Source organism: Zea mays, chromosome 3 (genome assembly GCF_902167145.1).
Source record: "Zea mays cultivar B73 chromosome 3, Zm-B73-REFERENCE-NAM-5.0, whole genome shotgun sequence".
Taxonomy (NCBI): Eukaryota; Viridiplantae; Streptophyta; class Magnoliopsida; order Poales; family Poaceae; genus Zea; species Zea mays.
This window is the reverse complement of record NC_050098.1, coordinates 35,891,344-35,911,902: the sequence shown is the minus strand read 5'-3', so window position 1 is coordinate 35,911,902 and position 20,559 is coordinate 35,891,344.

Here is a 20,559-nt window from a genome sequence, read left to right as displayed (position 1 = left end):
GGTGATGAGTGAGGTATCCGTATCCCGGAGGCGTAGGAGTCCCTCGGCTCGGTCAGCCTTGGCTGCTTACGTGTACTCCGTCGTTTCCAGGATCCACTTTTCGAAGTAGTCAAAAAGCACGAAAGAAATTCTGCTAGAAAGAGATCCTTTTTCGAGGAAAATTTCGACGCAGAGGGGGTCTCCCCCCCTTTTAGCCCCCGAGGGAGGGTCGGGCTTTGCCGAGGCGAGGCCGACCCTTCCTTGATGACTAAACTTTGCGTGGGTGCGAGGTATATGAACAACTTGAAAACATCTTAAGGGTAGAAGCGACGTAGCTGTTTGATGTTCCAAGCGTTGCCGTAGATCTCGCCTTGATTGTTGGCCAGCTTGTATGTTCCGGGCTTCAGAACTTTGGCGATGACGAATGGCCCCTCCCAGGGGGGCGTGAGTTTGTGCCTCCCTCGGGCGTCTTGCCGCAGCCGAAGCACCAGGTCGCCCACCTGGAGGTCTCGGGACCGGACCCCTCGGGCGTGGTAGCGTCGCAGGGACTGCTGGTACCACGCCGAGTGTAGTAAGGCCTTGTCCCGAGCCTCTTCTAGCTGGTCCAGTGAGTCTTCTCGGCTAGCTTGGTTGCTTTGATCGTTGTAGGCCCTCGTCCTCGGGGAGTCGTATTCCAGGTCAGTGGGCAAGATGGCCTCGGCCCCGTAGACCAGGAAGAACGGCGTGAAACCCGTGGCTCGGCTTGGCGTTGTCCTCAGGCTCCAGACCACCGAGGGGAGTTCCTTCATCCATCGCTTGCCGAACTTGTTGAGGCCGTTGTAGATCCGGGGCTTGAGCCCTTGTAGAATCATGCCGTTGGCACGCTCTACTTGCCCGTTCGACATGGGATGAGCCACGACAGCCCAGTCCACCCGGATGTGGTGATCCTCGCAAAAATCCAGGAATTTTTTGCCGGTGAACTGGGTACCGTTGTCGGTGATGATGGAGTTTGGGACCCCGAAGCGATGGATGATGTTGGTGAAGAACGCCACCGCCTGCTTGGACCTGATGCTGTTCAGGGGTCGGACCTCGATCCACTTGGAGAACTTGTCGATGGCGACCAGCAGGTGCGTGTAGCCCCGGGGCGCCTTCTGCAAGGGACCGACGAGGTCCAGACCCCATACAGCAAAGGGCCAGGTGATGGGTATCGTCTGCAGAGCCTGAGCGGGCAGGTGGGTCTGCTTCGCATAGAATTGGCACCCTTCGCAGGTGCGGACAATTCTAGTGGCGTCAGCCACCACCGTTGGCCAGTAGAAGCCTTGCCGGAAAGCATTCCCGACAAGGGCTCGAGGCACTGCATGATGGCCGCAAGCCCCTGAGTGTATTTCTTGCAGGAGTTCCTGACCTTCGGCGATGGAGATGCATCGCTGGAGGATGCTCGAGGGGCTCCGGTGGTAGAGCTCCTCCTCATCGCCCAGCAAGACGAACGACTTGGCGCGTCGAGCTACCCGCCGAGCCTCGGCTTGGTCAAGGGGTAGCTCTCCCTGGTGGAGATATCGCAGGTACGGGGCCTGCCAATCTCGATCAGGCGTGGCCCCGCTCTGCCCCTCCTCGATGTCCAGTGCCTCACCCTCGGGGCCGAGGGTACCTCGGGCTGAACCGCGGACGCCTCGGGCTGAGCCGAGGGTGCCTCGGGTTGAGCCGAGGGTGCCTCGGGCTGTGCCGAGGGTGCCCCGGGCTCTGGAGCGTCGTCGATCTTGACGGAGGGTCGATGCAGATCCCGGGAGAAGACGTCCGGGGGAACCGTTGTTCGCCTCGAGGCTATTTTAGCAAACTCGTCCGCAGTCTCGTTGCAGCGCCGAGCGATGTGGTTGAGCTCGAGTCCGTAGAACTTGTCTTCCAGGCGCCGAACCTCATCGCAGTAGGCCTCCATCTTCGGGTCGCGGCAGTGGGAGTTCTCCATGACCTGGTCGATGACGAGCTGCGAGTCACCGCGGGCGTCGAGGCGTCTGACCCCTAGCTCGATGGCGATCCGCAACCCGTTGACCAGAGCCTCGTACTCAGCCACATTGTTGGACGCCGGGAAATGGAGGCGTAGCACGTAGCGCAGGTGCTTCCCGAGGGGAGAGATGAAGAGCAGGCCCGCGCCGGCCCCCGTCTTCATCAGCGACCCGTCGAAAAACATGGTCCAGAGCTCCGGTTGGATCGGAGCCGTTGGTAGCTGGGTGTCGACCCGTTCGGCTACGAAGTCCGCCAACACCTGGGACTTGATGGCCTTCCGAGGGGCGAACGAGATTGTTTCGCCCATGATTTCCACCGCCCACTTTGCAATCCTGCCCGAGGCCTCTCGACACTGGATGATCTCCCCCAGGGGGAAGGATGATACCACAGTTACCGGATGAGATTCGAAGTAGTGTCGTAGCTTCCGCCTCGTCAGGATCACAACATACAGCAGCTTCTGAACTTGTGGGTAGCGGATCTTGGTCTCGGACAATACCTCGCTGACGAAGTAGACTGGCCTCTGAACGGGCAATGCATGCCCTTCCTCTTGCCTCTCGACCACAATCGCGGCGCTAACCACCTGAGTGGTAGCGGCGACGTAGACCAAGAGGGCTTCTCCATCAGCTGGGGGCACCAAGACAGGCGCCTTTGTAAGTAGCGCCTTCAGGTTCCCGAGGGCTTCCTCGGCCTCAGGGGTCCAAGCGAAACACTCGGTCTTCCTTAAGAGGCGGTACAGAGGCAGACCTCTTTCGCCGAGGCATGAGATGAAGCGGCTCAGGGCCGCGAGGCATCCCATGACCCTCTGTACGCCTTTTAAGTCCTTGATGGGTCCCATGCTGGTGATGGCTACGATCTTCTCCGGGTTGGCTTCGATGCCTCGCTCGGAGACGATGAACCCCAGGAGCATGCCCCGGGGCACCCCGAAGACACACTTCTCAGGATTGAGCTTGACTCCTTTCGCCTTGAGACATTGGAATGTCACTTCAAGGTCGGAGAGGAGGTCGGAAGCCTTTCTTGTCTTGACTACGATGTCATCGACGTAGGCCTCGACTGTGCGACCGATGTGTTCGCCGAACACATGGTTCATGCACCGCTGGTACGTCGCGCCCGCATTCCTCAAACCGAACGGCATGGTGACATAGCAGTACATGCCGAACGGCGTGATGAAAGAAGTCGCGAGCTGGTCGGACTCTTTCATCCGGATCTGGTGATACCCTGAGTAGGCATCGAGGAAGGACAGGGTTTCGCACCCAGCAGTGGAATCCACGATTTGATCGATGCGAGGCAGAGGGTAGGGAACCTTTGGACATGCTTTGTTGAGACCAGTGTAGTCTACACACATCCGCCATTTCCCCCCTTTCTTCCTCACAAGCACAGGGTTGGCAAGCCATTCAGGATGGAATACCTCTTTGATGAACCCTGCTGCCATTAGCTTGTGGATCTCCTCGCCTATCACTCTGCGCTTCTCCTCGTCGAATCGGCGCAGAGGCTGCCTGACGGGTCGGGCTCCGGCCCGAATATCCAGCGAGTGCTCGGCGACATCCCTCGGTATGCTGGGCATGTCCGAGGGACTCCACGCAAAGACGTCGGCGTTTGCGCGGAGAAAGTCGACGAGCACTGCTTCCTATTTGGGGTCGAGCCCGGAACCAATCCGGATCTGCTTGGAGGTGTCGCCACTGGGGTCGAGAGGGACGGCCTTAACCGTCTCCGCTGGCTCGAAGTTGCCGGCATGACGCTTCACGTCCGGCACCTCTTTGGAGAGGTTCTCCAGGTCGGCGATGAGGGCCTCGGACTCGGCGAGGGCCTCGGCGTACTCCACGCACTCCACGTCGCATTCGAACGCGTGTTTGTACGTGGGGCCGACGGTGATGACCCCGTTGGGGCCCGACATCTTGAGCTTTAGGTAGGTGTAGTTGGGGACGGCCATGAACTTCGCGTAGCATGGCCTCCCCAGTACCGCGTGGTAGGTTCCTCGGAACCCAACCACCTCGAACGTCAAGGTCTCCCTTCGGAAGTTGGAGGGCGTTCCGAAGCAGACGGGAAGGTCGAGCCGTCCGAGGGGCTGGACGCGCTTCCCAGGGATGATCCCGTGGAAGGGCGCAGCGCCTGCCCGGACGGAGGACAGATCGACGCGCAGGAGCCTGAGGGTCTCGGCGTAGATGATGTTGAGGCAGCTGCCCCCATCCATCAGGACCTTGGTGAGCCTGACGTCGCCGACGATGGGGTCGACGACGAGCGGGTATTTCCCTGGGCTCGGCACGTGGTCGGGGTGGTCAGCCTGGTCGAAGGTGATGGGCTTGTCGGACCAGTCTAGGTAGACTGGCGCCGCCACCTTCACCGAGCAGACCTCCCGGCGCTCTTGCTTGCGATGCCGAGCCGAGGCATTCGTCGCATGCCCACCATAGATCATGAAGCAGTCGCGGACCTCGGGGTACTCTCCTGCTTGGTGATCTTCTTTCTTGTCGTCGTCGTGGGCCCTGCCACCCTCTGCGGGTGGCCTGGCCCTGTGCAAGTGGCGCCGAAGCATGACGCACTCCTCGAGGGTGTGCTTGACGGGCCCCTGATGGTAGGGGCACGACTCCTTGAGCATCTTGTCGAAGAGGTTAGCACCTCCGGGGGGCTTCCGAGGGTTCTTGTACTCGGCGGCGGCGACAAGGTCCGCGTCAGCGGCGTCGCGTTTCGATTGCGACTTCTTCTTGCCCTTCTTCTTGGCGCCGCGCGGAGTAGACGCCTCGGGAGCCTCTTCTGATGGGCGGCCCTGGGGCTGCTTGTCCTTTCGGAAGATAGCCTCAACCGCCTCCTGGCCAGAGGCGAACTTGGTGGCGATGTTCATCAGCTCGCTTGCCCTGGTGGGGGTCTTGCGACCCAGCTTACTCACCAGGTCGCGGCAGGTGGTACCGGCGAGGAACGCGCCGATGACATCCGAGTCGGTGATGTTGGGCAGCTCGGTGCGCTGCTTCGAGAATCGCCGGATGTAGTCCCGGAGAGACTCTCCCGGCTGTTGCCGGCAGCTCCGGAGGTCCCAGGAATTCCCGGGGCGCACGTACATGCCCTGGAAATTGCCGGCGAAGGCTTGGACCAAGTCGTCCCAGTCGGAGATCTGTCTCGGAGGCAGGTGCTCCAACCAGGCGCGAGCAGTGTCGGAGAGGAACAGGGGAAGGTTGCGGATGATGAGGTTGTCGTCGTCCGTTCCTCCCAGTTGGCAGGCCAGGCGGTAGTCCGCGAGCCACAGTTCCGGCCTCGTTTCCCCCGAGTACTTTGTGATAGTAGTCGGGGGTCGGAACCGGGTCGGGAACGGCGCCCGTCGGATGGCCCGACTGAAGGCCTGCAGACCGGGTGGTTCGGGCGAGGGACTCCGACCCTCCCCGCTGTCGTAGCGCCCCCCACGCCTGGGGTGGTAGCCTCGGCGCACCCTTTCGTCGAGGTGGGCCCGACGGTCGCGACGGTGGTGCTCGTTGCCGAGGTGGCCCGGGGCCGCAGGCGTGGTGTTGCGCGTGCGCCCGGTGTAGACTGAGGCTTCCCGCATGAATCGGGAAGTCGCGGCGTGAAGTTCCGAGGGATATCCCTGCCTTCGGGAGGCAGTGCTCTCGGCCCGTCGGGCCGCAGCGCCTTCCAGGAGATTCTTGAGCTCTCCCTGGATTCGCCGACCCTCGGTGGTTGATGGCTCCGGCATCGCGCGGAGGAGCATCGCTGCGGCTGCCAGGTTCTGACCAACCCCGCTGGATGCGGGCGGCGGCCTGACCCTGACATCGTTGGCGACGCGGTGCTGGAGACCCTGGGGCAGGTGACGTATTTCTCCGGCCGGGGGTTGGCCCGCCCATACCTGCCCGACGTCCCGACGGATCGGCTCAAGCGCTCCTGTTCCCTCGTCGAGCCTGGCCTGCGCCCCGCGGACTTGCTCGAGCTGTGGGTCGTGACCCCCCGCCGGAACGGGGACCACAGCTAGCTCCCGCGGGATGTCGGCGCGAGGCACCGACCTAGGAAGATCACCGTCCTCCGGCATGCCGAGATGGTTGCCTTCGGAGGGATCCCCTAGCTCGACGTGGAAACATTCGCGGCTTGGGCCGCAGTCCTCGTCGTCAAGGCTGCGGCTACCGTCGGAACAGTCGGAGAGGCAGTAGTCACATGCGGTCATGAAGTCCCGCATGGCACTAGGGTTGCCAAGTCCAGAGAAATCCCAACAGATGCTGGGATCGTCATCTTCCTCGGACCCAGAGGGCCCGTAGGTCGAGACGTCCGTCAATCGGTCCCAAGGCGACCGCATACGAAACCCCAGTGGGGTTGCACTCGCCTCAATGAGAGCGCCCGCCAAAGCGAGGTCGCTTGGCGGGTTGAGGCCGAGTCGAAATGACGTAAGATGGGAGTTAGTTGGTACCTTTTGGTCGACGCGGAGCGACGTAGTCACATCGGGGACTGGTTGCACCGTCATCTCAGGTACGAGGGCGACGTCCTGCAAGCTCTCCGCGAGTGCGCCGGCGTCGTCTTCTTGCTCCGGATCAGCGTGTCGCGGGGGACGGCGCTTGCCTTCGTCTCGAACGCGAGGTCGACGCCCGGCGAGCCTTCCGTCGGGGCGCTGGGGACGTCGATTCGCTCGACGGCCGACGAAGCGCGGCCTCCCGCTTGGCCTTGGTTGCCCAGCCTCCTCCTCCGTTGGCGGGGGAGAGGACGGAGCGAGCTCGAATGTTGTTCTTCCACCGCGCGGGGAAGATGTCGTCGGTTCCGCCGCCGGCGGGCGGGATGTCGGCCGCCATTATCGTTGTCGCGCGGCGGTGGAAGGAGTATCATGTCGTAGCTGCCGTCGAAGGACATGAACTCAAGACTCCCGAAACGGAGCACCGTCCCGGGCCGGAGAGGTTGCTGGAGACTGCCCATCTGGAGCTTGACGGGAAGCTGTTCGTCAGCACGCAGCAGTCCCCTACCTGGCGCGCCAACTGTCGGCGTTTCGAGACCGGGGGGTCCCTAAGCCGACAAGTGAGTGTGCTGCGTGCCCCAGCCCAGATGGGTCGAGCGCGTGGGCGAGCACGAAGGGGGGAGTGGCGAGGTGGCCGGAGACGGGCGTGAGAGAGGTGGAGATCCCGCGGCCTTCGTGTTCGTCCCGCGCCCAGGTCGGGTGCGCTTGCAGTAGGGGGGTTACAAGCGTCCACGCGGGTGAGGGAAGCGAGCAGCCCCAAGAGAGCGCCTGTCTCGTCCTCGTCCCCGCGCGGCCAACCTTCTCTAAGAAGGCCCTGGTCCTTCCTTTTATAGTCGTAAGGAGAGGATCCAGGTGTACAATGGGGGGTGTAGCAGAGTGCTACATGTCTAGCGGAGGGAGAGCTAGCGCCCTAAGTACATGCCAATGTGGCAGCCGGAGAGATCTTGGCACCCTGCTGGTGTGATGTCGTGGCTGTCGGAGGAGCAACGGAGCTTGACGGAGGGACAGCTGTCGGAGCGGTCCAGTCTTTGCTGACGTCCACCTGCTTCCGTAAGAGAGCTGAGAGCCGCCGTCGTCACAGAGCTTGTGGGGCGCCATCATTGCCCATCTGGCGGAGCTAGCCAGATGGGACACCGGTCTTGTTCTCTGTGACCCGAGTCGGCTCGGGGTAGGATGATGATGGCGCTTCCTGTTGACGTGGCGGGCCTGTGCCCTAGGCCGGGCGACGTGGGGGCTCCTCCGAAGCCGAGGTCGAGTCTGTCTTCCATGGCCGAGGCCGAGCCCGAGCCCCTGGGTCGGGCGAGGCGGAGATCGTTCGGCAGAGGCCAGAGCGGAGTCCGAGCCCTGGGGTCGGGCGAGGCGGAGTTCGTCGTCTTCCGGGGCCGAGCCCGAGTCCAAGCCCTGGGTCGGGCGGAGCGGAGTTCGTCGTCTTCCGGGTCTTAGCCCGAGTCCGAGCCCTGGGTCGGGCGGAGCGGAGTTCGCCGTCTTCCGGGTCTTAGCCCGAGTCCGAGCCCTGGGTCGGGCGGAGCGGAGTTCGCCGTCTTCCGGGTCTTAGCCCGAGTCCGAGCCCTGGGTCGGGCGGAGCGGAGTTCGCCGTCTTCCGGGTCTTAGCCCGAGTCCGAGCCCCTGGTCGGGCGGGGCGGAGTTTCCTATGGCGCCTTTGGCAAGGCCTGACTGCCTGTCAGACTCACTCTGTCGAGTGGCACTGTAGTCGGAGTGGCGCAGGCGGCGCTGTCCTTCTGTCAGACCGGTCAGTGGAGCGGCGGAGTGACGGCGGTCACTTCGGCTCTGCCGGGGGGCGCGCGTCAGGATGGAGGTGTCAGGCCACCTTTGCGTTAAATGCTCCTGCAACTCGGTCAGTCGGTGCGGCGATTTAGTCAGGGTTGCCTCTTAGCGAAGCCAAGGCCTCGGGCGAGCCGGAAATGTGTCCGCCGTAAAAAGGGGGGCCTCGGGCGAGACGGAAGTCCCTCGAGGTCGGCTGCCCTTGTCCGAGGCTAGGCTCAGGCGAAGCGTGATCGAGTCACTCGTATGGACTGATCCCTGACTTAATCGCACCCATCAGGCCTCTGCAGCTTTATGCTGATGGGGGTTACCAGCTGAGAATTAGGCGTCTTGAGGGTACCCCTAATTATGGTCCCCGACAAGTTGCATGCAAGGAAACAAAAAAAATCTAATTTGAATGTTTTATTCCATCCATAAATATAGAATCTCTATAACTGAAAGGGAAATAGGCTTACACCTTTTCCTAATAGATTTTGGTGGTTGAATTGCCCAACACAAATAATTGAACTAACTAGTTTGCTCTAAATTATAAGTTCTACAGGTGCCAAAGGTTCACAACAAACCAATAAAAAGACCAAGAAAGGGTTCAAATAAAGAGAGCAAAAGACAACCGAAGTGTGCCCTGGTCTGGCGCACCGGACTGTCTGGTGTGCCACCGGACAGTGTCTGGTGCACCAGGGAACCAAACTCCGAACTGCTCACCTTCGGGAATTCTGGGAGCCGCACCGCTATAATTCACCGGACTGTCCGGTGTAGCACCGGACTGTCTGGTGTGCCAGCGGAGCAACGGCTACTTCGCGCCAACGGTCGTCTGCAGAGAGCAGTTAATGCGCTACAGTGCGCACAGAAGTCAGAGCAGAGCCAGAAGGCGCACCAGACAGTTTACAGGACCTGTCCGGTGCACCACCGGACTGTCCGGTGGCCCAGAAGACAGAAGCTCCAACGGTCGAACCCTAACGGTCGGTGACGTGGCTAACGCACCGGACTGTCCGGTGCGCCATGCGACAGCAGCCTCCACCAACGACTCATTTGGTGGTTGGGGCTATAAATACCCCCCAACCACCACCATTCATTGCATCCAAGTTTTCAGCCTTCACACCGCATACAAGAGCTATAACATTCAATATAAGACACAAACAAAGAGATCAAATCCTCTCCCAAGTCCGGAATCACTCCAACCAAATTAGTGACTAGAGAGAGAGACATTTGTGTTCATTTGAGCTCTTGCGCTTGGATTTCTTTTCTTCTTCATTCTTTCTTGATTCCAACTCAATTGTAACCAAGGCAAGAGACACCAATTGTGTGGTGGTCCTTGTGGGGACTTAGTGTCCCGTTTGATTGAGAAGAGAAGCTCACTCGGTCTAAGTGACTGTTTGAGAGAGGGAAAGGGTTGAAAGAGACCCGGTCTTTGTGACCACCTCAACGGGGAGTAGGTTTGCAAGAACCGAACCTCGGTAAAACAAATCACCGTGTCATCCGTCTTATTTGCTTGTGATTTGTTTTCGCCCTCTCTTTCGGACTTGTTTATATTTCTAACGCTAACCCCGACTTATAGTTGTGCTTAAAGTTTATAAATTTCAGATTCGCCCTATTCACCCCCTCTAGGCGACTTACAATTGGTATCGGAGCCCGGTGCTTCATTAGAGCCTAACCGCTCGAAGTGATGTCGAGAGCATCCGCCAAGAGGGAGATCGGGACCGACGACAAGTCCGCAAGCTCGGGGAGAACTCACTCAAGGGAGTCCACCCACAAGCACAAGGAGGAATCCTCTTCCTCCATCAAGTCCTAACGGAAGGGTGACAAGAAGAAGAAGATGAAGAAGGTGGTCTACTACGAGACCGACTCTTCATCACCCTCTACCTCTGGCTCGGAATCGGCATCCACAACTTCTAAATGCCATGAGTGCAAGAAGTATAGTAAGATGCCCCTTCGCTATCCTCGTATTTCAAAACGCACTCCATTACTTTCCGTTCCATTAAGCAAACCACCTATGCTTGAAGGTGAAGATTATTCTATGTGGAGTGATAAAATGAGGCATCACCTAACCTCACTCCACAAAAGCATATGAGATATTGTTGAGTATGGAGCGCAGGTACCAAAGAAGGGAGACAAGGATTACGACTTGGAGGAGGTCGAACAAATCCAACACTTCAACTCCCAAGCCACTACTATACTCCTCGCCTCTCTAAGTCGAGAGGAGTATAATAAGGTGCAAGGGTTGAAGAGCGCAAAGGAAATTTGGGACGTGCTCAAGACCACGCACGAAGGAGACGAGGTGACCAAGATCACCAAGCGGGAGACGATCGAGGGGGAGCTCGGTCGCTTCATGCTTCACCAAGGGGAGGAGCCACAAGCCATGTACAACCGGCTCAAGACCTTGGTGAACCAAGTGCGCAACCTCGGGAGCACCAAATGGGATGACCATGAAATGGTCAAGGTTATTCTTAGATCACTCGTTTTTCTTAACCCTACACAAGTTCAATTAATTCATGGTGATCCAAGGTATAAACTAATGTCTTGAGCTTTGAACTAATGATCAAAGGCTCCAAGAAAATCATCGAGCAAGGCGCCACCTCTACATCCGAGGTGCAACCCGTCGCATTCAAGGTGACGGAAGAAGAAAAGAAGGACTTTACACCAAGTAGGATCCCCATCGATGCCTCCAAGCTCGACAATGAGGAGATGACACTCATCATCAAGAGGTTTCGCCAAATCCTCAAGCAAAGGAGGGGAAAGGACTACAAGCCCCGCTCCAAGAAAGTTTGCTACAAGTGTGGTAAGCCCGGTCATTTTATTGCAAAATGTCCATTATCAAGTGATAGTGACAGAGGCGACGACAAGAAGGGAAAGAGAAGAGAAAAGAAGAGGTACTACAAGAAGAAGGGCGGCGATGCCCATGTATGCCGCGAGTGGGACTCCGACGAGAGCTCCACCGACTCCTCCTCCGACGAGGACGCCGCCAACATCGCCGTCAACAAGGGCCTTCTCTTCCCCAACGTCGGCCACAAATGCCTCATGGCAAAGGACGGCAAAAGGAAGAAGGTAAAATAAAAAATCCTCCACTAAGTATGCAACTTCTAATGATGAGGATAATTCTAGTGATGATGAGGATAATTTGCTCACCCTATTTGCCAACCTAAACATACAACAAAAAGAAAAATTAAATGAATTAATTAGTGATATTCATGATAAGGATGAACTCTTAGATAGTCAAGAGGACTTCCTTATTAAAGAAAATAAAAAGCATGTTAAGGTTAAAAATGCTTATGCTCTAGAGGTAGAAAAATGTGAAAAATTATCTAGTGAGCTAAGCACTTGCCATGATGTTATTTCCAACCTTAGAAATGAAAATGCTAAATTAATTGCTAAGGTTGAGAAATCAAATGTTTGTAATGAGTCAATTGACAATCTTAGAAATGATAATGCTAGTTCAATTGCTAAGATTGAAAAATTGAATGCCTCTCTTGCTAGCCTTAGAAATGAGAATGAAAAACTAATTGCTAAGGCTAAGGAATTAGATGTTTGCAATATTTCTATTTCCAATCTTAGAGATGAGAATGACATTTTACATACTAAGATTGTTGAACTAAATTCTTGCAAACTCTCTACATCTACCGTTGAGCATGTTACTATTTGCACTAGATGTAGAGATGTTAACATTGATGATATTCATGATCATATTGCTATGATTAAACAACAAAATGATCATATAGCAAAATTAGATGCTAAAATTGCCGAGCATGAGTTAGAAAATGAAAAATTTAAATTTGCTCGTAGTATGCTCTATAGTGGGAGACGCCCTGGCATTAAGGATGGCATTGGCTTCCAACAGGGAGGCAATGTCAAACTCAATGCTCCTCATAAAAGATTATCTAACTTTGTTAAGGGCAAGGCTCCCATGCCTCAGGATAACGAGGGTTACATTTTGTACCCCGCCGGTTATCCCGAGCACAAAATTAGGAGAATTCATTCTAGGAAGTCTCACTCTGGTCCTAATCATGCTTTTATGTATAAGAGTGAGACATCTAGTTCTAGGCAATCTACTCATGCTAAATTGCCTAAGAAGAAAACTCCTATTGCATCAAATGATCATAACATTTCATTCAAAACTTTTGATGCATCTTATGTGCTAACTAACAAATCAGGCAAAGTAGTTGCCAAATATGTTGGGGGCAAACACAAGGGGTCAAAGACTTGTGTTTGGGTACCCAAGGTGCTTGTTTCTAATGTGAAAGGACCCAAGACCGTTTGGGTACCTAAGAACAAGGCCTAAACTTGTTTTGTAGGTTTATGCATCCGGGGGCTCAAGTTGGATCATCGACAGCGGGTGCACAAACCACATGACAGGGGAGAAGAAGATGTTCTCCTCCTATGAGAAAAACCAAGATCCCCAACGAGCCATCACATTCGGGGATGGAAATCAAGGTTTGCTCAAAGGATTGGGTAAAATTGCTATATCTCCTGACCACTCTATTTCCAATATTTTTCTTGTAGACTCTTTAGATTACAATTTGCTTTTTGTTTCTCAATTATGCAAAATGGGCTACAACTGTCTTTTTACGAATATAGGTGTTACTGTCTTTAGAAGAAGTGATGATTCAGTAGCATTTAAGGGAGTGTTAGAGGGTCATCTATACTTAGTAGATTTTGATAGAGCTGAACTCGACACTTGCTTAATTGCTAAGACTAACATGGGTTGGCTCTGACACCGCCGACTAGCCCATGTTGGGATGAAGAATCTTCATAAGCTTCTAAAGGGAGAGCACATTTTGGGACTAACAAATGTTCATTTTGAGAAAGACAGGATTTGTAGTGCATGTCAAGCAAGAAAGCAAGTTGGTGCCCATCATCCACATAAGAACATCATGATGACCGACAGGCCGCTCGAGCTACTCCACATGGACCTATTCGGTCCGATTGCTTACATAAGCATCGGCGGGAGTAAGTATTGTCTTGTAATTGTGGATGATTATTCTCGCTTCACTTGGGTGTTCTTTCTGCAGGAAAAATCACAAACCCAAGAAACATTAAAGGGATTCTTGAGACGGGCTCAAAATGAGTTCGGCTTAAGGATAAAAAAGATTAGAAGCGACAACGGGACAGAGTTCAAGAACTCACAAATCGAAAGCTTTCTTGAGGAGGAGGGCATCAAGCATGAGTTCTCTTCTCCCTACACACCACAACAAAATGGTGTAGTGGAGAGGAAGAATAGAACTCTCTTGGACATGGCAAGAACCATGCTTGATGAGTACAAGACTTCGGATCGGTTTTGGGCCGAGGCGGTCAACACCGCTTGCTACGCCATCAACCGATTATATCTTCACCGAATCCTCAAGAAGACATCCTATGAACTCCTCACCGGTAAAAAGCCCAATGTTTCATATTTTAGAGTCTTTGGTAGCAAATGCTTTATTCTTGTTAAAAGAGGTAGAAAATCTAAATTTTCTCCTAAGGCTATAGAAGGCTTTTTACTAAGATATGATTCAAACACAAGGGCATATAGAGTCTTTAACAAGTCCTCTGGACTAGTTGAAGTTTCTTGTGACATTGTGTTTGATGAGACTAACGGCTCTCAAGTAGAGCAAGTTGATCTTGATGAGCTAGATGATGAAGAGGCTTCGTGCGTCACGTTAAGGAACATGTCCATTGGGGATGTGTGTCCTAAAGAATCCGAAGAGCCTCCACAAGCACAAGATCAACCATCATCTTCAAATCAAGCATCTCCACCAACCCAAGATGAGGATCAAGCTCAAGATGATGAGAATGAGGATCAAGAAGAAGAGCCACCTCAAGAGGAGGGCAATGATCAAGGGGGAGATGCCCATGATCAAGACAAGGAAGATGATCAAGACAAGGAGGGCAATGTAGAGTCTTTAACAAGTCCACTGGACTAGTTGAAGTTTCTTGTGACATTGTGTTTGATGAGACTAACGGCTCTCAAGTAGAGCAAGTTGATCTTGATGAACTAGATGATGAAGAGGCTCCGTGTGTCGCACTAAGGAACATGTCCATTGGGGATGTGTGTCCTAAGGAATCCGAAGAGCCTCCACATGCACAAGATCAACCATCTTCCTCAACGCAAGCATCTCCACCAACTCAAAATGAGGATCAAGCTCAAGATGATGATGATGAAGATCAAGAGGAGCCACCTCAAGAGGAGGACAATTATCAAGGGGGAGATGCTAATGATCAAGACAAGGAAGATGATGAGGGTCCAAGACCGCCACACCCAAGAGTCCACCAAGCAATCCAACGAGATCACCCCGTGAACACCATCCTCGGCGATATTCATAAGGGGGTAACCACTCGATCTCGTGTTGCTCACTTTTGTGAACATTACTCTTTTGTTTCCTCTATTGAGCCACACAGGGTAGAGGAAGCACTTCAAGATTCGGATTGGGTGCTGGCGATGCAAGAGGAGCTCAACAACTTCACAAGGAATGAGGTATGGCATTTAGTTCCATGTCCTAACCAAAATGTTGTAGGAACCAAGTGGGTCTTCCGCAACAAACAAGATGAGCATGGTGTGGTGACAAGGAACAAAGCCCGACTTGTGTCCAAGGGATATTCACAAGTCGAAGGTTTAGATTTCGGTGAAACCTATGCACCCGTAGCTAGGCTTGAGTCAATTTGCATTTTACTTGCCTATGCTACTTACCATGGCTTTAAGCTTTATCAAATGGACGTGAAAAGTGCCTTCCTCAATGGACCAATTGTCACACCCGGTTTTAGAAGGCAAACCGAATGCGAACCATGTACGTGCCAGGATCAGTTATTCACGTACACAACAGTTACATAACATGGACATCATCACACAGTGCTCAAAATAGTATTAAAAGGGAAATAATAGTCGATTACATCATACGTCTGAGACGTCCACATAGTCCTTACAATAAATCAAAGTGCGAAAACGAAACGTAGATAACCGCGGCCTTCACAGGCAGCCGACTGGGGGTTGCCGCTAACCCACGCCTAGAACTCGTCGTAGTCTTGGAACTCCTGGAAGTCTCCTTCCACAACTTCATCTTCTCCTGAGCAGTGGTTGCAATGCTGACAACCTGGGGATGGGGGGCTTTGGTGTGTAGAGCAAGGGTGAGTACACATCAACATACTCAGCAAGTATCCTGTTTGGCTGTAGTGGACTAGCTTTATGTGGGGATAAGTTAAGCAGTTGCTTTTAGTTGGTCAGATTATTATTTACTAGTAGAAAGCCAGGTTTTAACATTAACCCAAGTTATTAGCCCGATGTACCCTTTCCAAAAGGAAAGAATACCACTTACCAACACCATAGTCATAACCAAAACCATCAGTCTCATTGCCACATGTAAACCAAAATGTCTCTGATCAAGTACCACTAATCACTGGAGCTCCCTTGGACGCTCATAACCGCGAGCACGACTGATATATCAGTTTTCAAACACTCTGCAGAGGTTGTGCACTTTACCCACAAGCCGTGATTCCCTCTTGCCTCGGGCCGATCAAACCCTTAGACACTACCAAGGTGAATAGGCAGGGTCTCACTATGTAGCCTTTACAAAGATTCCCCGGGGCTGTAGCCGCCCGTTAGGTTTCCTAAATGTACCGCACTCCTCCCCAAGGGACGAATCAACCTTGGCAGAGCGAGCCGCATACACCGAGCCCCATTGACGGCACGACGGTGAAGCGAACTACACCCCGGATCCTCTAATTATTCAGCTAAGGGCACCCCATTCCACCCTCATGGTTGCACTGTTTTCCCGGGCGGTCATCCATAGAACAGGTCCTTACGGAGAGGCACTCGAGAAACCGCTCGAGCCCCCTTAAAGGCCACAAGTATAACATCATAATAAGAGAAGGGAAAACAGTGTATCATGGATAATCTCATCATGTTCATTGATTAGAGTTGCGCAATAGCCTGAAGCTAAACAATAATAATCCAACCCGAATAGGTAAACAAGGACATGGATAACAAAAGCTAGTCAATCCTTAGGTATAATGTGTAATGCGGGAGGTGAATTAAAGAATGAATAGGACAGAGATAGGTCAAAGGACACTTTCCTCCACCAACCGACTGCTGCTCAAGGGCTTCTCCTGCGAGTTCCTCGGGCTCTTCAACCGGATCGTTCTCTATGCGATTGCAAGCATACATACATCCATCCATTCAAATTAGGAAACAAACATTACACCATACAAGAGAACAAATAAAGTAAATATGCATAGAATATCACATATGATAATGAATTTACCTTGGCTAGAAAGAAATGGGGAAAGGTCTCGCGAGAGTTAAAGCTTATGCCCGAGACGCACTATGGGTTGATGAATAACTAGACGTCACATGCTCTAATTCCAATTGGTTCCAACAAAAGAATTAGCTACATGCACTAATGTAAACGTGACCACTTTTAGTAGATTAACATTGAATGAGTTAGACAATTAGCTATACAAATTAACTAACGTAACCAATTTCCAAATTGAGACTTCTATCTTATTAATATGAACAACGGGATTAGCGCGCACAGGACACGGGGGGGGGGGGGGGGTAGACGGGGCGTCTGGGGGGCAGACGGGGCACGACGGGTCGTGCCAAGGCACGCGCACTACGCGAGCACGCGCGCGAGGCCGCACGCACACGCCACGAACTAGCCATGCGCACGTCGGGGCCGTGCGCTAGCCGAGCTCAAAGGCGCGCGCCATAGGCACGCTGGGCCGAGCTCAAGGCCACGCCGGGGCCGTCACGACGCGAGCAAGGCACAGCGGGGCGAGCGGGCAAGCGCGCCGGGGCAAGCGAGCACGGGCGAGCGAGGACGCGGCCGGGCGAGGCCGGGCGCGGGGGCGGGGCTCGCCGGAGCTGCCGAGGGCGGGGCGGACGGGCCCGCCGGGGGGCGGCCGAGCCGGGGCCGAGCTCGCCGGGAGGCGGGGTCGGGGCGAGCGGCGCGGGGAGGGCGGGGCTCGCGCGGGGGCGGGGAACGCCGGCGCGGGACGGGGACGCCGGGGCGGCCGAGCCGAGCGGCCGGGGTCGGGGCCGAGCGGGGCGAGGCGGCCGAGGCTGGGGGCGGCCGAGCCGGGTGAGAGCACCTAGAGGGGGGGGGGGGGGTGAATAGGTGATCCTGTAAAAACTTCAAACTTAAGCCACAAAAACTTGTTAAGTGTTAGCACGATTATTGCCAAGTGGCTAAGGTGAAGTCTCAACAATCTCAACAAAACACAGTACCACAAGAGAATCAAGCACAGAGTGACACAGTGGTTTTATCCCGTGGTTCGGCCAAGACCAACGCTTGCCTACTCCACGTTGTGGCGTCCCAACGGACGAGGGTTGCAATCAACCCCTCTCAAGCGGTCCAAAGACCCACTTGAATACCACGGTGTTTTGTTTTCCTTTCACTATCCCGTTTGCAAGGAATCTCCACAAATTGGAGTCTCTTGCCCTTACAAGTATATGATCACAAATGAAACACAGAGTAAGGGAGGGAAGCAACACACACAAATCCACAGCAAAAGCGCACACACACGGCCAAGAATCGAGCTCACAAGACTATCTCAGAGTTCTCACTTAGAACAGAGCTCGAATCACTTAGAAACACAAACGAATGCGCAGAGACTTAGTGTGGATGATCAAGAATGCTCAAGGGTTGCTTGTGTATCTCCTCCATGCGCCTAGGGGCTCCTTTTATAGCCCCAAGGCAGCTAGGAGCCGTTGAGAGCAAATCTGGAAGGCCATCTTTGCCTTCTGTCTCGTGGCGCACCGGACAGTCCGGTGCACACCGGACACTGTCCGGTGCCCGATTTGTTTCCTTAAACGGCGAAGACGACCGTTGCAGACCGTTGGCAGATCTGGCTCTGTTGGCGCACCGGACATGTCCGGTGCACACCGGACAGTCCGGTGCCGTCTTCCGACCGTTGGCTCGGCCACGTGTCCCGCGCGGATTGCGCGGCCGACCGTTGGCCCTGGCCGACCGTTGGCTCACCGGACAGTCCGGTGCACACCGGACAGTCCGGTGAATTTTAGCCGAAGTCGCCGGCCAATTTCCCGAGAGCGGCCAGTTCGAGTCGCGCCAGCCTGGCGCACCGGACACTGTCCGGTGCACACCGGACAGTCCGGTGCTCCAGACCGAGCTGGGTCTTGGCAGCACACAGCCAAGTCCCTTCTCCTTTTCTCTATTCTTCTTCTTTCTGTTTCTAACACTTAGACAAATATATTAGTACTTAAAACCAATGTACTAAGGCTTAGAAACATACCTTTACTTCATGATTTTCACCTTGTTCATCCATGTACATAAATTCCCAATTAAGCACATGTGTTGGCACTCAATCACCAAAATACATAGAAATGGCCCAAGGGCACACTTCCCTTTCAATCTCCCCCTTTTTGGTGATTTATGCCAACACAACATAAAGCAAGTGGAACAAGTGCAAAATCACTTCAAATAAAAACTCAAATTGGTTTTGATTCAATTTTGGCATATATGGATCATCCTTTGCCACCACTTGGTTTGTTTTTGCAAATCAAACTCAAATCTCTATCTATAAGTCAAACACACATATTGAAGCATAAAGAGAGTCATTTCAAAAGAATTTGACCACGGATTTCAAAAACTCCCCCTTTTTCCCATAATCAACACTTCTCCCCACAAGAAGCCAACTTTTGAAAATAGAGACAATAAGAGACAATAAAAGCTTTTGACAAAACAAAAACTCTATTCTACTATTTTCAAAATCTCTCAAGTGGTAGCTGATCCATTTATCACTTTGGCCTTTATTTTCTCCCCCTTTGGCATCAAGCACCAAAACGGGATCAATCTTGGCCTTTTAACCTCATTGCCTCACCAAAGTCTTCAATTAAGAGCAAATGGCAATAAGATTTCATGAGATGAACTTGGAACTAGTTACCCTCTCATCGGAGTGCAGTGGAAGTCTTTCATGGTCCAAGCCCACCTTTTCCCTTTCAATCCTCCTTCGAGACTAAATTATCAAACTCAAGCACATGGTTAGTCTCAAAGGGTCAAGTTGTAACACATCTCCCCCTACACATGTGCATCACTTTGCAACGGACTTGTGAGGTCCAGGGAGTGTTTGTACAACTTGAGCACCATAATAAGCAACATAATGCAAAAATGAACCTGATCAAATGCATAAACACATGTATGCTACAATTCAATCCAAGTTCCGCGAATCTAAGACATTTAGCTCACTACGCAGCCTGCAAAAGGTCTTCTCATCTAGAGGCTTGGTAAAGATATCGGCTAGCTGGTTCTCGGTGCTAACATGAAACACTTCGATATCTCCCTTTTGCTGGTGGTCTCTCAAAAAGTGATGCCGGATGTCTATGTGCTTTGTGCGGCTGTGTTCAACAGGATTCTCCGCCATGCGGATAGCACTCTCATTGTCACATAGGAGTGGGACTTTGCTCAGATTGTAGCCAAAGTCCCGGAGGGTTTGCCTCATCCAAAGTAGTTGCGCGCAACACTGTCCTGCGGCAACATACTCGGCCTCAGCGGTGGATAGGGCAACGGATGTTTGTTTCTTAGAGTTCCATGACACCAGGGACCTTCCTAAGAATTGGCACGTCCCCGATGTACTCTTCCTATCGACCTTACATCCAGCATAGTCGGAGTCTGAGTATCCAACTAAGTCAAAGGTAGACCCCTTTGGATACCAGAGCCCGAAGCAAGGCGTAGCAACCAAATATCTAAGAATTCGCTTCACCGCCACTAAGTGACACTCCTTAGGATCGGATTGAAATCTAGCACACATGCATACGCTAAGCATAATATCCGGTCTACTAGCACATAAGTAAAGCAAAGAACCTATCATTGACCGGTATGCTTTTTGATCAACGGACTTACCTCCTTTGTTGAGGTCGGTGTGTCCGTCGGTCCCCATCGGAGTCTTTGCGGGCTTGGCGTCCTTCATCCCAAACCGCTTTAGCAGATCTTACGTGTACTTCGTTTGGGAGATGAAGGTGCCGTCCTTGAGTTGCTTCACTTGGAATCCAAGGAAGTAGTTCAACTCGCCCATCATCGACATCTCGAATTTCTGCGTCATCACCCTGCTAAACTCTTCACAAGACTTTTGGTTAGTAGAACCAAATATTATGTCATCGACATAAATTTGGCACACAAACAAATCACCATTACAAGTCTTAGTAAAAAGAGTTGGATCGGCTTTCCCAACCTTGAAAGCATTAGCAATTAAGAAATCTCTAAGGCATTCATACCATGCTCTTGGGGCTTGCTTAAGTCCATAGAGCGCCTTAGAGAGCTTACACACATGGTCGGGGTACCGTTCATCCTCGAAGCCAGGGGGTTGCTCCACGTACACCTCCTCCTTGATTGGCCCGTTGAGGAAGGCGCTCTTCACATCCATTTGAAACAACCTGAAAGAATGGTGAGCGGCATATGCTAGCAAGATACGAATTGATTCTAGCCTAG